Source organism: Nilaparvata lugens, chromosome 1, assembly GCF_014356525.2.
Source record: "Nilaparvata lugens isolate BPH chromosome 1, ASM1435652v1, whole genome shotgun sequence".
Classification (NCBI taxonomy): domain Eukaryota; kingdom Metazoa; phylum Arthropoda; class Insecta; order Hemiptera; family Delphacidae; genus Nilaparvata; species Nilaparvata lugens.
Window position 1 is genome coordinate 28,675,059 of NC_052504.1, and position 16,861 is coordinate 28,691,919.

Below are 16,861 nucleotides of genomic sequence, written 5' to 3' on the forward strand. Positions count from 1 at the left end.
TCTACGTCCATTAATCATCCAAGTGATGAATCATCATGTATGCTCCTGTTGAACTGTGAATAAACCTGCAGCATCATAGAATACGAATATGGTATTCAGTCATCCAAAAGCGAGGAAAACTACAAAATTCAGGTGAGGAGTTTCATAGATACAATCAACATACAGTAATTGGAAATAATTAATATGTTACCTGTTGTTCCGCGCTTTCTGCTGTAGAAGATCAATAACACTTCAGACAAAATCTGCAAAAAAGGAGAGTTCACTTGGATTAATTTTGGAATAGTCACTAGTACAACTATGAAGCAGAAGAGAAATATTGTTCGGGAATTTGTACATTTTGTACATTAATTCCATGAGATATTCTCGTATATATCATGAGTGAATTGATACAATGATCAATGGAACTTAAAACCCAAATAAAACTCGACTACAATTTCTCACTCAAAAATACAAATAAAAAGGGATCAACTCTAAAAGTACAGCAGAAGTTATGCTATCTTCTCTTTTGTCTAATCTCATCATTCCTCCCTTGGAAATGCACTCTCTTCACAAATCGCCTCCAGCTTTGTTTTTAATTTTGAATATGAGAGCGCATTCATTACAGTCATGGTACCACTGCAAAAGTGTTTAGGAATACTACAGTGCCGTACATTCTCATCCTTTCTTTTTCTGTAGACTTTGGGCTTTGCTGGACTTGATATTGGTTATAAGCTGGGAACAATCCTCGAGCACTGAAACGCTAATGCTCTGGTATTATCACACATAGAAATCTCTTACAATACAGAAATTATTGTAGTTCTCCTTTGTTTTTTCTGAATTTTCAATAGTAGATTTGATTATATAGTAGCTCACTAGTAGACAGTGTACTGTAGAATTTGTATGGCAATGGAAGGCGGAAACTTCATATTACTACAATGGGAAGTGGTATGCTCGCTGATTGAACAGCTCAGTCATCCGATAAGAATAAAATCAACGTATGTATTAACAAGCTAATCATTTTTCATTTTCAAATAACTACATATTTAGATCACTAAGCCATTAAGTGTGTTCTTTGTCTTATGTTAAAAAATAACGTAATCATGATGCAGCTAGGACACACCTCTGAAGTGTGATGTTGTTGTGCAATCAATAGAAGTTGCCCAAACACCCTTTTTGGTTTTGCTTTTTTAAAATAGTAAATCTGACATCTTTTTTGAAGCAGCTCAAGTCAGCTTGTGATTGGAAATGGGGATATTGCAAGCTCCAGTCGTCAGGCATGTTGCAGCACCGGGTTCGGTATTAGACCATTAAGCTTTGGAAAATCGAGGTGCGTTTCGGTTGAAGCGAGGCTGTCGCTCAAGGAAGCGATCATGCGAGATAATCGTTAGCATAATGGCGGCCACCGCATTGCTCCATCCATTGCTCCGCTCGCTCGTATCACTTCCGCTCGCTCACACGTCAGCGCTCACTACTCACTACTCATCCATTGTCTAGCCTCACTCTCATCAAACTTGTCGAGCCTTTTTGATCGAATTTCAAATAATAAATTTTCTTGAATCGAGAAAATGCTAAAATGCTACAAACGAGGAATGTAATCGTTTGTTGCACTTGAAACCCTAACCTCAATATAACAAGCCGAGCAAAACTCGAATATTCCAACATGTTATTCTTGAAACCGTTGAATATACAATTCAAAGTCACTTCTTTATTATGAATAGTCCGTTACAACAGCAAATTCCTGTTGTTCACTCGACGATAAATGTGATCTTCGAGTTCCATGTACAATAGACTGATAATAGAATGTTGAAAAGTTTCTTATGTCACTCAAGATCACTATTACTGTCCCAAGAATCCATTGTAATAATCTCCGAAAATTTTTACTCTCCAGCAGACTGATTATAACAATGAGAGGTCGAATTAGGATTTCCAACTTGGAGATCTCATGTTTCTGTTTGGTTAGAAATGGAGCGGTAACAGATATAGTCACTCTCCGCAATTACAACAGCTGAAATCTGACGTCTACAATTCAAAGTTTGCTTCAAAAATATTCCATTCAGACAATTTGGTTCTCTTGATTGGATAAGTTGCATCTGGAAAACTCCTTCTTCACTGTGAAATCATAAGATGGCTACAAAGAAACTCAGTGACTTTGGGACCGCCGACCACCATGATGTGAAAGATTCAAGTTGATTGGAATGCTATGAAAACTGAAAACTATTCCGATTCAATATTAAATTCAGATAGCAGATTAATTGAAAGAGTCTCACGCGTGATATCATCCTTTCAGTGCCAGTTCGTTAATTGCGATCGTCGAGATGAAAGAGACGAGAACTCAATTAAAGTGCTCTCGATGGAAAAATTGATCGCTTTCATTTGCCTTTGTTGACGGTGCGCTCGGGCCGGACAACTTATCTCCGCGTCCTGGAAAAGGACCCTGAGCAGATCTTACAGAGGAATAAAGTTTGTTAATTAGTATCCGGTATGAAGTTGTTTTCGCTAGCTGGGGTGGAAGGGAAATTAACTGTCTCTGAAGCAACTCGGTCTGACACAATGTTATTTAGATCTTGTTACTCTGGCGAATCGTAGAAAAGGCGATGAAAAACTCGTCAAGGTATGCGAAGGATATGCTAATGGCTTGCTGAAACAACTCTACAAAGCGATTTCTCCACATTTACTATTTGATTTTATCGTAGCTGGCATATCGCAGCAAAACAGGTATGTTTTCTCGAGAAAAGTTTCCTATTACTCCAGTGAAAAAACGCAAACCTTTCATGGTTAACACGGAATGAGGATGATAAGAAAATCGAATTGCGTCACTTCATTCACTCTGGATCAAAAGAATTTGAAAATTTCAAAGATGTTTCTACTACATTAGTAAAATGAAAATGAATAATAATAATTTATTTTACTTGTGATCCGACCAAAGAGTGAGAATTAAGGAGATTCTATTTGAGAAATACTGAATAATATTATTTTCTGTACTAAATTCTCAGTCCACAATCTTCAATCTTGGAAATTCAACTCCGCCAAATTGAGAGGAATAAAACGCCCTCATTAAGATGGTATTTTAAACATGAAAGATTTAGTACAAAAAATCCGATGCAACTTACATGGTGAAAATCAAGGTGAAATGTACAAGTTGTAGCCTACTAGAATTTTTGGTAATATACATATTTTCAGAGAAATAAGTCATCAGAGCTAACTTTTAAATTCTTGATAACCTCAGTTCACGTATGAAGGTTACATATGTTGACTTCATCATTTATTTATTCTAATTCAAATTAATTTCCATGTTCATGTTCTTGCGATTTCCTGACTCTCGTATATTGTGTTGCAGTATAAAAACAACCCATAATCAAGGATTCATCTGAGAGCATCTGACAGAATTTGAAAAAGTTTGCTATGAGATATTTTCTTTTTTCCAGTGAATCATATTTTTGAAGTATACTCTCATACACAAGTTCCTTCCATAGTTCAGGTATTGTATATATTCCACTGCTCTCGCATGTGGTAAATCAATTCGCACAAGTTGCTTGTTGAATATTTACGATAAGGGTTGTCTGGATGGACGGAAAAACTGGGTAAGGACTCAATCATTTTTCCGCAATTCCACACGTGCGTGCAGTACAATATTCAGAATCTGATGGAGAACGACGGAATAGATAAAGGAACATCCCTTGCGACGTAGTGATAAACTGTGGATAAATCCTGTATTGGTGATGGGGTTAGCGGAAATGGAGAGGGAGTGAATGAGAGGGGGTAGTGCCACATCTGCCTGAGCCCCCCCACGGACTGATAGCTGTTATTTATTGCGGTCTCAGTTCCCTTTTCCCTCTCAGTCGCGTGGTCCCTCTCCAAGCTACGCCACTATTATAGTCCCTCCCACGCTCCATAATGTCTCTCAGCGTCTGACACATTCCGATTACGATAACCTACCAGGAATGATGTGACCTTATTTTACCAAGGCCATTGAGATCTGGCGGCCATTCATCACGACAAATGCGCGCGATTCCAAGCCTTGTAGTTTGTCGTGGAAGAATGGAGTCGCCTGTAGAAACTATCATTCAGCCTGTATTCCATTCAGGCAACTTACAAATATCGCGTACATCTATCACCCTCATGGTCTTATCAGATCGCATGTGTCCTGAATTTGAGTGCTCCACCCGCAAAGCTGAGTATTTTTTCCAGTACAGGTCGTTTTCAAATCTGAAAGTGGATCTTTCTCTGAAATCAAGATTCCAGTCAAGAGTCCGACTCATTTTCATCAATTGGCTTTATTTTAATTAAATTACTATTATTTTTTAGAAAATTCAATTCACCTAGAACTTGATTCACACCTTATTGGTAAAGATTGAACGATTATAAAGTGATATAATATGGCAGCTTTAGTGGTAAGTGACCGCTCAAGGTTTGTTAAAGTGCACACTAAGGTATGCTCATGAAGTCGCCTTATCAATGCAACAATCTGCATTTGCATGTTACAAGTAAGCGATTTTAGATTATTCCAAACAATGATAGCGTTACATAACCCTCTTATCACCAAAGCTGTCATATCTCACTCGATATTCGTATCACCAAAGCTGTCATATCTAACTTAATATTCTTTCAATCTTAAAAAATGAGGTGTCAATCGATTTGTAATTAAATTTACTAAAAATTTTATTCATGTGATTTTTTGTAAAATCAAAGGTTTTCTGATTATTCAAGAGATAACATTTCAAACGGTCGCTATTTTGTTTTATGAATTAAAAAATTGTCATAATTGTTATGTAGCTCTGTCTTGTTTGTCATGGATGATTGTGCAAAGTTTCATTTCCATATGTATAGCCATTACTGAGAAAAAAATAAAAAACAAAATGGCGGCTATATGCGTAACTTCTAAACAGTTTGATATGCTCCGTACCCAGCAGCAATGAAATAGAATATTGGTAGGGAGTTTGGATACACTCAGTATATGTGAGTAATTATTTATAGTGAATATTTATAGTGGAAGTTCTAGTTAGGAATCAAGAGAGAGGGAATAATAATTATAAAGAAATGTTTTGTTTCAGTCAATTCCTCAACAAAACTTTGTGATATTAATTATTGTTGATTCTTGAAGAAAATATGGGGGAAGTTATTTGTTCCATCTCTTGTTCAGACGAAGAGGAAGCTAATCGGAATGTTTCGTGTATGGATTGAAAAATACGAATTGGAAAGGCATGATGCTCTTCAATATCTTATTTGATGATTCCTGGATTGAGATCTCTGGAACATAAGTAATGTTCTGTTCACACCAGGCTTCACCTTTGAGTTCCACCTCTCTCTTATTGTATAATATGATGAAATAAGTGTATAGATGAATTATTAGGAGAGATTCATTTTCAACAATGGATGGATCATCAGAATTTGATAATTAAGAAAACATGATTGTAATAATTCAAGAAATTGATAGAGCATGCCACATGCTAAGCTAGTTAGTTTTGATTGAGGTTCAGCTACGGTGGACGCACTTTGAAGTGCATGCGAGATTGATTGAATGAGGAGAGCAACTTGGATGAGATTTCCAAGTATTCTCACAAGATTTTGGAGAGCTGATGGCGTCATGTCAGTCTAATTGATCAGTTTAACGGAGAGGAGTCTGCCCTCCAAACTTTGCCTTGCAAATAGGTCGATAGACTGATTGAATACAACCAGAACTTGCTGAAAGACGTAGCCGCCGCCAAGTACTGTCAAATTGGGTTAAAACCTATCATCCATCAGCCAATACACACGGAGCTCAACAAGCTCTTCATTAATTTATTACTACTTGATAATAAGTAAAAGCGAACCTACTATCAGTACATCATTTTCGATAAGATCTATCTATTTATTTATTACATTGTGTACAAATACTTAACATGAGGAAAGGCACAACAGTTTCTGGATCATCTAGGCCTATATTTCTTCCTAGTGCTGTCAGAGTACAGAATGAATATAGGACTTTTCTCCAGTTATTTCTCTTCTCATTTCCTTGCTTCAGCCTCTGGACCTACTCCGTTATGTTTGTTTGAGGTTTACCAGCGATTAGTTGTATGAACGCTCGGTTCAGTCTTGAATTATGATTTTTCAAAATAATGATTTTGAATTTCCAATACATCAATATGGAACATCCGGTAGAGTATATTCTGAAAATGAATAATAATTATTGATTTATTATGACCCAATTCATATTGCAAGTTATCTTGATGTATTATGTATATAATGTAGATGTACTATTTTTACGACCATGTAAAGAATGATGATTAGGAGTTCAACATTGAGAAGTTATGTAAAATAAACGTAGGTCTATATTTAGTGGCACAAGTCAATCGAGACACAAGTAATCATGATTATAAGATCATAGTAATAATATTTTCTAATAGAGAACTCTTTCTCGATGGACAATTCACTATCCCACTCCAATTAAAAGCTTTTCAGATTGAACACTTTATTACACGATCTTGTAAATTTTTCCATGATAAAATAAAAAACACAATAAATTGACTTCAGCAGTAGAATAGGCAAATCACATATATATGGTGTTTTTCTCTAATCGAGAGCTTACTTTCTCTTTGTCCGTCTCTTCGAAGACTCATTGGGAACCAATATGGTAGGCCATTGAAGCTCTAATATTGAATGTATTGGAATAATTTAATAATTCACCGAGCGAAGTGAGGTCTAAGATACAAGTCGACGGTTTGGCATTTCTCTTAATGTTTAAAAGTTTGAATGTTTAAATGTTTAAATGTTCAAATGTTCAAATGTTTAAATGTTTGAATGTTTAAATGTTTAAATGTTTAAATGTTTGAATGTTTAAATGTTTAAATGTTTAAATGTTTAAATGTTTGAATGTTTAAATGTTTAAATGTTTGAATGTTAAAATGTTTAAATGTTTAAATGTTTAATGTTTAAATGTTTAATGTTTAAATGTTTAATGTTAATGTTTAAATGTTAATGTTTAAATGTTTAAATGTTAATGTTTAAATGTTAATGTTTAAATGTTTAATGTTTAAATGTTTAAATGTTTAAATGTTTAAATGTTTAAATGTTTAAATGTTTGAATGTAAAAAACATCGAACATTTTGAGAATTGTATCTTTCCGTCAACGTTGTAGACAGTTGCAGCCAGACCTGATAACAGCGCTCACACTCACATTCTGGGACGACACGTCACGGTACGATATAGGACAGAAAGTTCTATGTTTATTTAGGATTTTTTCTAGACATTTTAAATTGATAAATTATTTATTAATTTTTGAGAAAACATAACAACAGGTCAATGTAACTCACTGAGCGCGAGGTCTACTGTTCACAGAACTACTAGTAATTTCGACAGTTAACATTCTACTACAAATTCCAAACTGAGTGGTATGTGATTTGCCCGGTAAGTATACATTCATGACTTGGGTCTTGTTTATTGAAATTCACAAGTTACTTTTCCACCAAGGAATTTTAACATAACATCTGACTTTGAATCCACCAGTCGAACTACCGATTGGTCATCTTCTAATGCTCTCTAAGTAGTCTAGCCTATTCAAATCGTGAATTAATTTGAGCAAGGTAGTGCAAGTTCAAGAAGAGCCCAATAATGTTACTGAAGGTGGAGCTATGACTTCTGATAATATTCTTCAGTGACCTTTCCCGGCTTACATCCTTGCAGTACAGCTTTACATTTAGAGTTGTACGTGTCATTCCCACCTTGGAAAAGCGCATGGGACGCATTCAATCTACAAACATCCGTACCAGATGAGTGATATCCCATACAAAGCGAACATCAACTCGAACAGCGTAACAATCAAACAATCCGATTAGTTTTGAGTGGGTCTGATAAGAGCGAATTATAGGAGTCTATACAGACTCGGGGAAACACTGAAATGATCGCAATTCATCACGAATATTGCTTGCCACGTGGAGTTCACCGAACAAGCGAAGCGAACTGGTGATGAAGAGAAGAAAGATTCTTATTCAGTTTGACATGCTCATGAAATAAGGTGCACTTTCATATCGAAGAAAGAGATGATTTTCCGTAGTACAGGAAGAATTCAGGTACAGAAGCTCTAAAACAACAAGCCTTTCCACAAACAATATAATTATTATGAATTCATCCTGTTTTTTGCATTTCAAATTCATTTGCAGTAGAAGTTGAGAGTGAATTGGATTTCACATTATTTTTTTGCAACTATTTCCGATTCATCGATACGGTCAAATAATATATCTCTTTCAATTTCTGAAATTTGAAACGCATTTATGCTTTATTAACGAGCTGAAGAATTAATTAGAAAAACTCTGGGTAATCAAGAGAATTCTTTAGGATTTCATAGATTTCCAATCGAATTTCAAATATGTTCCAATAGCACTTGGCAATGGCATTTGAAAAATCCATAACTAATGAACTCTTCCTCCTGAGAGGAAGGATCACTCAGCTACAGAGAACTGAAAGATTGAGAATTCAAGTTCACTTGACCAAACCAGTCGATTATAATAGCTCATTATTGCTCCATTTGTTGTATGGAGAACCTTTTTAATTGTGATTATTTCATTCTTAGATATTGGACCCTTCTACAGCTCATAACCTTCTGCTCACTTCCAGAAGCATTAGAAAGGAAAAATAGTCATAGCATGACATCAGCCATTAAAGTACAATTGCACTAATATCGTTATAGCTTGATGAACATTCAAAATGACTCCGAACACGATTTGATGCTTCAATATTGCTTTAAAGATTTCACCACCAATTGTTTCTGGTATATGTATTCATATCCTCAGGTATTCCTGGTATTTTCATTATCCTCATCAACATTGAGTTTAATAGATACATTTTTATTTCAAAAATTCATTAGAACTTCACTGTAAGGTGTCAGATTGAAAGCAATTCAATTAGCAAAGCTATCAAGGTACAAAGCAATATTCACACTAACTTCTGGAAATGCGATCGTCATTATGCAGAACCTGTGAAACCCACGTAACGATATTTCATCAGGAAGCTTTTAGGAGAGAGGAATCGTAAATTCAGTGAATATGTAAACTACATGATTATGACAGCTTCCAAACATTTTGATCGTATCGTAAGTATTTAGCACTTAATGCTTTTCGCAGCTGACATTGTGACAATGTCTTTTAAAACAATGAATAGTGAGTGCTGTCATGTTAAGTTAACTCGAGTGTCGATAAATCACAAATTCAGTCAAAGTATGCGTTCATGTAATCAAGGATACATCAATTTTCCAATTTTTGACACACAAGCAGAAATTTATAGAATAATGAAGCAGTATTCTATTCAAGAACATTTCACCTATTAAAAAAAATGAGGAACAAATTTATTCAAGAACTTGAAATGTTCAACAATCACAATGCACTCATGTTAGTTCTAGTACTGATGATCTTCCAGATGAACTGTCAATTTGTGTTACTCATGCAGAAAGTGAAGTAATTAATTAACAAGCCTTCTAGGTCTAGGTCGTGTCATTTACTTTCATGTATTCATTTACGTATAATAAATTAAATTAGAGCTAAAAATATGATATTCCAAATACTGATATCGAGATATGTGTTAAGGCTGTGCATAGGCTGAAAATAAGCTTTCCACTCGTGATATTTTTCAATTTGTATATCATTAAGCTATCAAAATGAAAAAGTTTTCTCAGGGAAACATTTTTTTACGATCATTACTTTTTGAGATATGAGCGCCTAAAGTTTAAATTTTTGGGACAGAACATTTCAAATTCGGTAAGAGAAAAATCCATGAGATTTAGAGAATAGATTCTTCATGGTATTGTTGATCTAGTAGAACAAAAAAATTCTGAAGATATCCATTTTTAAGATAGTTATTCAATTTACTAAAAATAACTGGAAATAACTTTTTCTTGAATTTTTTTTGGTAAATTGAATAACTTTTTCAGAACTTGATATTTTCAGAAAATTTTTGTTTTACTAGATCAACAGTACCATGAAGAATCCATCCTCTGAATCTCATGGATTCATATATTACCGAATTTAAAATGTTCTGCCCCAAAAATTCAAACTTCAGGCGCTCATATTTCAAAAATTAATGATCGGAAAAAATGTTTTCCTGAGAAAGCTCTTTCATTTTGATAGCTTAATGATATACAAATTGAAAAACTTTTAAAAATATCACGAGTAGAAAGTTTATTTTTAGCCTTTACACAGCCTTAACACATATCTCGATATCAGTATTTGGAATATCACTCATATTTTTAGCTCTACGTATAATAAATTTATGAAAGTAAATGACACGTCCTAGACCTGGGTTAAATTGCGGTAGTAATATGATTTTAGTTTTACTACTGAACAGATTACTGGTATAATAATGTTGATAGCTAGCTAATCTCTCTTGCTCATTCACAGAGTATGATATTACTTACTAGAAAGTATCCATCTAATGAATCAACAACGAAATTGAATGAAAACATGTAGAATACTGGCTGCATACAATAAACATCTTCTTGACAGAAGAACTCTTTGGGTTATTGTTTGATGATTAAACTGTATTATCCACGAATTTCACATTTTTATATCAACAAACAAAATCTCTACAAGGTGAATACAGTTGTTAGGAACAGCGGTAACCGAATAGTTATGGAGATTCCTCATACTCTTATTCAGGTTTAATGATGGGATCCTAAATACTGAAATCGCCTCTAACATTTTCGTCCATTATTGTATTTGAAGAATTCTAAAATGATTTCTCTCAAGCACTCTGATAACCCATTACAGCTTGTGGAGAAAACAGTTTTATGGTGCAATTATAGTATCGTATCCGTGAAAAATGTGGGAAAAGATAATTATGTGAGAATGTCAGAATACTTGATTAAATTTCTTTTTTAGAGGAATAGTTTGTTTACATGATGTGGTAAGGACCATAAAATCAAGTATAAATACTATCTCACTTAGTTCGAGGTACCTTCTCGCTGGCGGCGTCTCACGGAATGTACTCCCCATATATTATCATTTCTCATTTTACTGTAAACCATGTCATTCACTGTCACATGCCTTTCGTGTTCATGCCACAACTCCCATCCTCCGGAGATCATCCTCCACTTCATCTCTCCATCGGTTGCGTGGCCTCCCCTGTCGTCTTCTACCCTCCGTCGTAGGCCCAGCCGTGAACTCAATAGAAAATGTCTCCTGCTTACATTTGTCTCTGATTCATCAGGTATAGCTATTATTATCCATATTTCCATCATGAAAAATATCCAGTATTAAATATGAATTGATATAATACTTTCAACGACTAAAGTATAAGAAAAAACAATATTTTATAAGCAACCTCTGATTACATCGAGAAACAAGAAGCTTCTGCAATGTTGTGTCTACATGTTGAATGGAAATCGAAATTACCAAATCATATAGCGGATAGGATTTCATACTCGTATGGTAAAAAAGGATTGGACGAATGTAAATGAATGAGAGAATTGAAAGTTATTTTGAAAGATATTTGATTTCATTGAAATATCAAACAGAAATGCAGAGTATTCTACTTTCCTTGATACGCACACTCTCTTATCATGTTTCGTTTGCGACAAGGTCATTATCACTGGTATTTTGGGATAGAATTTCAGCCATAGAGATAAGCCTCGTTCAATTTTTTTCCACTACCGCATTGCTAGCCGATTCCTTTTTTTTCTAACACGCCCACTGTCTTGCTCAGCCTAGTACGAAAATGATAACTGGTTATCATTTTGGAGGAGATTCAGGATCTCTGAAGAATATATTATCAATACCACCAGAGGTATAGTTCAAATACTTAATCAATACTTCCCTACCATCAGAGTTGATGTTCCAATACTTTGATTCCTCAAAATATAAAAAAGTGTTTACATCATGTATCACTAGTACCAACCATGAGGCCTAAACCTTGTTGTTCCCATAATCGTTTCTGCGAAAACTTATCAATATGAGTGATACATAGTAATTGTTAATGTTATAATAATAAGAGTTCAATGGATTCATAATCGTTATAGAAGGGGTTTCTCTGATTTTGAATTGCAATGGATTGTACCATACTACGATAATTCAATCTATAGTTAGTACTCAAAGTTTGAGAAAAAGTCAAATGCATCTAGCTGTTAATGAAAACAAAGCAATATTTGAACAATCAGTCACATTCTTCTAAATAATAATAAGTTGGAAATAATACACAGATAAATTGATAATTGTGATCGGATGGACCTGCCCATCCCCTGAAATGATTCCTCATCCATAACGAATCAAGCAGTCGTATTTTTGTGTAATATCTAGCACGGCCATCATCACGAAGTACGCCATGAATGCCAACAAAATGGTGTTCAGTGAATTCCACAAACTATGGAATTATTGAGGAAGACATTATTAATGCACATGAAACGTTTGTAATTAATCCAGCAGCAACTTGACCTTGTCGAGTGAGGAGTGATGCAGCGAACACAATGAGATAATGACTTTGCTCTCAATTAAGTGGTGCAGAACGACATCACTCGGATTCTAATTTTGGCTCTAATCTACCAATGTCATTTCCATCACTCTCCTGCACACAACAAACTGCTACTAAATTCTGAAGAGCAAATGATGAGAGCTGGAAACTCATGTTGCGGCTTCCCATGACAACGGCTACATCATCAACAATATTTCACATGATCATTCAAATGCGGAAATCAACTACAGTATGAACAAACATCATGATTGAACAGGCTTCGTTATCTCAATCCTTGTATTTATTATGCATGTATGTCTTGAACTCTTGACTCCTTTATTCCTCATCAATCGAATTGACTCTGCAATGGACATTTTCCAAAATCACAATAAAATAATTATACTCAATCACAATATACAGTACTTTGAATAATGTTCAGCCCTAAGTTATATAGATCGTTCATTTTCAAATAATTCATCACGGTTTATCTTTAGACCATAAATGTCAAATATACGGTGATAGTTTAAAAGCTATGAAAGATACATACCAAAAAGATTCTAGAACTTATTCTCTGAGCTCTTCGTAGTCTGCATGATGGAATGATAATAGTGGTAAGTGGTAACAAGAGTACTTCTTGATATATTGAATCATGATGTTTGACCTTGTACGTGGGTCAAGTGGGTCTGTGAAGTGCGGTTCTCCTTTGGGTTGGGATGAGTAGGCCTACGATTCATTAATTCGATTAAAATTCAATATGGATGGTCTGTTATCATGAATAGAATACGTTCTGTTAAAAAAGTTAATCACCAAATAATACATATAAAAGAAATGTATATACTGTAAAAAAATAATTTTTGATACCTGTATGAATGAACTATTATCATACGCTGAAAGCTAGTATAATCTATTCCTCTTACAGGGGAATTGTGATAATATTTCTTTATGAATCTTCTCTAGTATTTGATTGAGAATATCACAGTATTGTATAGTATAATTGCGCCTGAATCATTCGCCAGTAGCTCGTGTTTGTGAATCACCTTTCATGATCGAGAAACAATAATTCCCATAATAAATATCCATTGATATCAAAAGAACCGTTGTTAGTCATAATGAGATTTCAGTACAGACATTATAATGCATTCATACTGCAAGCAGAATCCAATACTATTTTTGCCAATAAAGATAATTAATTGTCGATGAGGATTCAGATCTTTGCACAAGTTTAACAGCTTGATATGATGCAAGATTATGCCCTCAATAAACGACTCTATAAAATACATTGCTCGATTACGAAGAATCCATTAGATATTTGTCAATGAAGCTGACCGCAAAGCGACTCAAAGACGATGATGATAATATTCTATTGGTATGTATAGATTGAGCACGAACAGCAGAGCATAGTGTCTTGTTTACAAGTGAAACAGCGATAAAAAACCAATAAGTTTTCAACTTGTGGTCTTAAAAGTCGTAATTTACGAAGCAAGTTATTATTACGAACAGTGCAAGGACAAAAATCTATTCTGGGATTGAATGTTCATTCAGTGTCAAAAGCTCTATTGCAACCGGTGAAAATTGATTCTTATCAGTTCAATGCAGATAGACACAGTACACTTTCCCAGACATCTTCCTCATCTGCATGATTCTAAATGATCAGACTAATACATGATCTACTACATGATAATTTCTACATATCGAGAATATCTTGGATTAGATATTTCTCAATTGAATGCAATGAATGTATAACTTGAAACAGCAATACCCAAAAGAGAAAAATACATACATTTCGGAGGGAAGAATTCTCATTAAGAAAGAATGAAATAGTAACTTTGTTGAAGTTCTGACACTGTGTTACTTGTAAATATTTGAAAAAACACTTACTTTTGTTGAAGTATTGAGGAATGCATTTCACTCCTGAAGAGGAGCTTCATCAGCCTCGGGCTGAATGCATTCCTCAATACTCCAACAAAAGTAAGTGTTTTTTCAAATATTTACAAGTAACACAGTGTCAGAACTTCAACAAAGTTATTATATAGTATAATGTTTCGTCATGGAAAGCAGCTTTAATGAAATAGTGTTGTGCTTATTTCACTGATGTCGAAAAGGATCTGCTGTCTGAAAATTATACGTTATATTGTGGATATATTTTTGAAATCCAGTTCCACTTATTCATTCTTCTAATTTTACATACTGTATATCAATATCCAGTTTCCAGGAAGGATTGTATATGATACTATTGAGTTATATTCCCTTATACTCAAACACGAGCACGAGAGCGATATAATTATTATTAAATATTAGTCATTCTGTGATTGTTTATATGAGAATGCAGTGAGGAATTAGGTCTCTCTGAAAAGAAGTGTAACAATATTCTAAAAATATATTCAATACTCAATCTCTAAAATAATATTCTAACCACAGAAATGATTGTCCTCTAGGGTAAGGTTTTTGTGGTAGTGAATTTGGGAGGTTGTAAATAAGATTTCGGGGCTGGGGATACTGGATCATTAGTCATTCATTGACAACCCAGAACTAAACTTCTATTGAAGATCAATGGACACAGTGACCTTCATCATTCCTCTGGACAATATGATGATAATTCTAGATCATGAAAGAATTCAATGATAATATTATTCGAAATAAACTCTACTTCATGAGAGTTTGTGGGGATGGATGATTGCATTATTGATAGAAAAAAATATTCCAAAATAGGCCTTTGAGATTGAGTGATATTTTAAAAATTAACTATGAAATAAACTCACCAAGATTTTTCCATTTTTGGAATAAAGCAGATGATATAGTAATTTTGAAAGAAAATTGAAATAGTTATTCTTCAATTCGTCCTCATCAATTCTATCATGCATGCTCAAATAAATAACTGAGGAATTGAATATTTCAAGAATACTTTGGAATAAACATGAATGATTTTTTTCGATCGTATCTCCATTATCCCGATTCTCAAAACCCACATCAAATGTCATAACCCGTCGAATACATAGAAAAGAAACGCAATAGAAAAATCACCGACTGATGTAATACGAATAGTGGATTTAAATTGAAAAGCTCTCTGAACGGCGTAAAATTTATGTTAAATTGAGTAGACAATATTCGTGGACGAGGAATCACGGTTCGTTGATTCTCCTCGGCTGCTCCAAACAAATTGATGTTGTTCATTATGAAGCATTTTGTTTCATTAGTCGTGATGAGTTGTCGAGCTCAATCTATTTCGACCAGGCTCTGGCTCTGGCTATTGCTGACGAGCCCACTTCCTGAATTATATCTTCTGGCAATTATGTCAATGGGCGTTGCTAATTCAATACTACGATTTTATCACCGACTCAATTACAACTTCAATAACTATTGTTCAACCTCTCATGAATGAGCAAGGAGGGTTCAAAAAACATTCCTTCATCAATTATATCTTGCTTTATCTAGTTCCCAACATCTTTTCATCAATCTTACATTTTGCCTTATCAAGTTCAATCGTGATTATGAAGCGACCTTCAGTTGCAATAGATTGAACAATTTTTTCCAAAGGGATGTGGAATTGATAATGATCAAATAATTTATTTCGATACAAACGAATAACTTAATTTTCACATGAGCTCCATTTACATGGAAAACTTTTATTTTGACATCCAAGAAACATCACATTATTTGTTACTGGATGATACCAAATATTGAGAGTTCAAGAATATAAAGATATTCGAACAATTTCAAAAATGGTCCTTCAATGCTGTTTCATTGGTTGTTAAACCATTCAATAGGTTTGGATTTTGTTATTTTTAGAATGTGATATAACATCATTCATTGGAGGCTTATGACCACGTTTCAATAGAGTCCTCTCCCTTATTAAACTAGACCTGAGTCTGAGATAATGATAGATCTTCATCACTTGTGGACTATAAAATAAAGTAGATGACGTACACCAATAACATCTAATAGCCTTTCATCTGGGTTTGCCAAGTTTTGAAAACCTGCGAGACTATAGCGATTTTGGCAAAGAACAGCAATTAAGACTACTTTTCAACTGGATCTAGAGCGTTCCACGAGGTTCATAGATGACTTTATTCACAATAAGATAATGTGCTACCAAATTTTCAAAAATGCCACTTATCAGCAGATTCTTCCATGATCATTTTCTTTACTGAATTTATTTGTTACTTGTAATCTTGTTCCTTAATTGATCAGGTTTCTAATAAGGGATGGTTTTTGGATAGATCATACAAAATAGAATTAAAATTTCAATACATGATTTAATCCTAAATTTTGTAATGAATAATAGTAATGCTCGTGAATTATAGTTATTACTACTGTGCATTACTTCGCATCATCATCAATCCAAACAAGCACTCCGCTTTCATAATTATGGAGATTTATATTGTTGTCTTCAAAGGTTGAAAATCGCTCTGTACCTATCAGTCTTATATTCTTCGAATACCAACGTCATCATTAAAAGTATTGTTGGTATTGTTAA

The 16,861-nt window shown here is 34.2% G+C and overlaps 1 protein-coding gene across 7 annotated transcripts in view; it reads right to left on the reverse strand.

The window, feature by feature from the left end:
* Nucleotides 1–16,861, reverse strand: part of LOC111044256 (octopamine receptor beta-2R) — a 217,148-nt gene that overhangs the window by 188,625 nt on the left and 11,662 nt on the right. For all 7 annotated transcript variants that reach the window (XM_039424595.1, XM_039424568.1, XM_039424600.1 and 4 more), the window contains exon 2: nt 191–242. The gene's annotated coding sequence lies outside the window, so the exon portion shown is untranslated. The remainder of the gene's footprint in view (nt 1–190; nt 243–16,861) is intronic.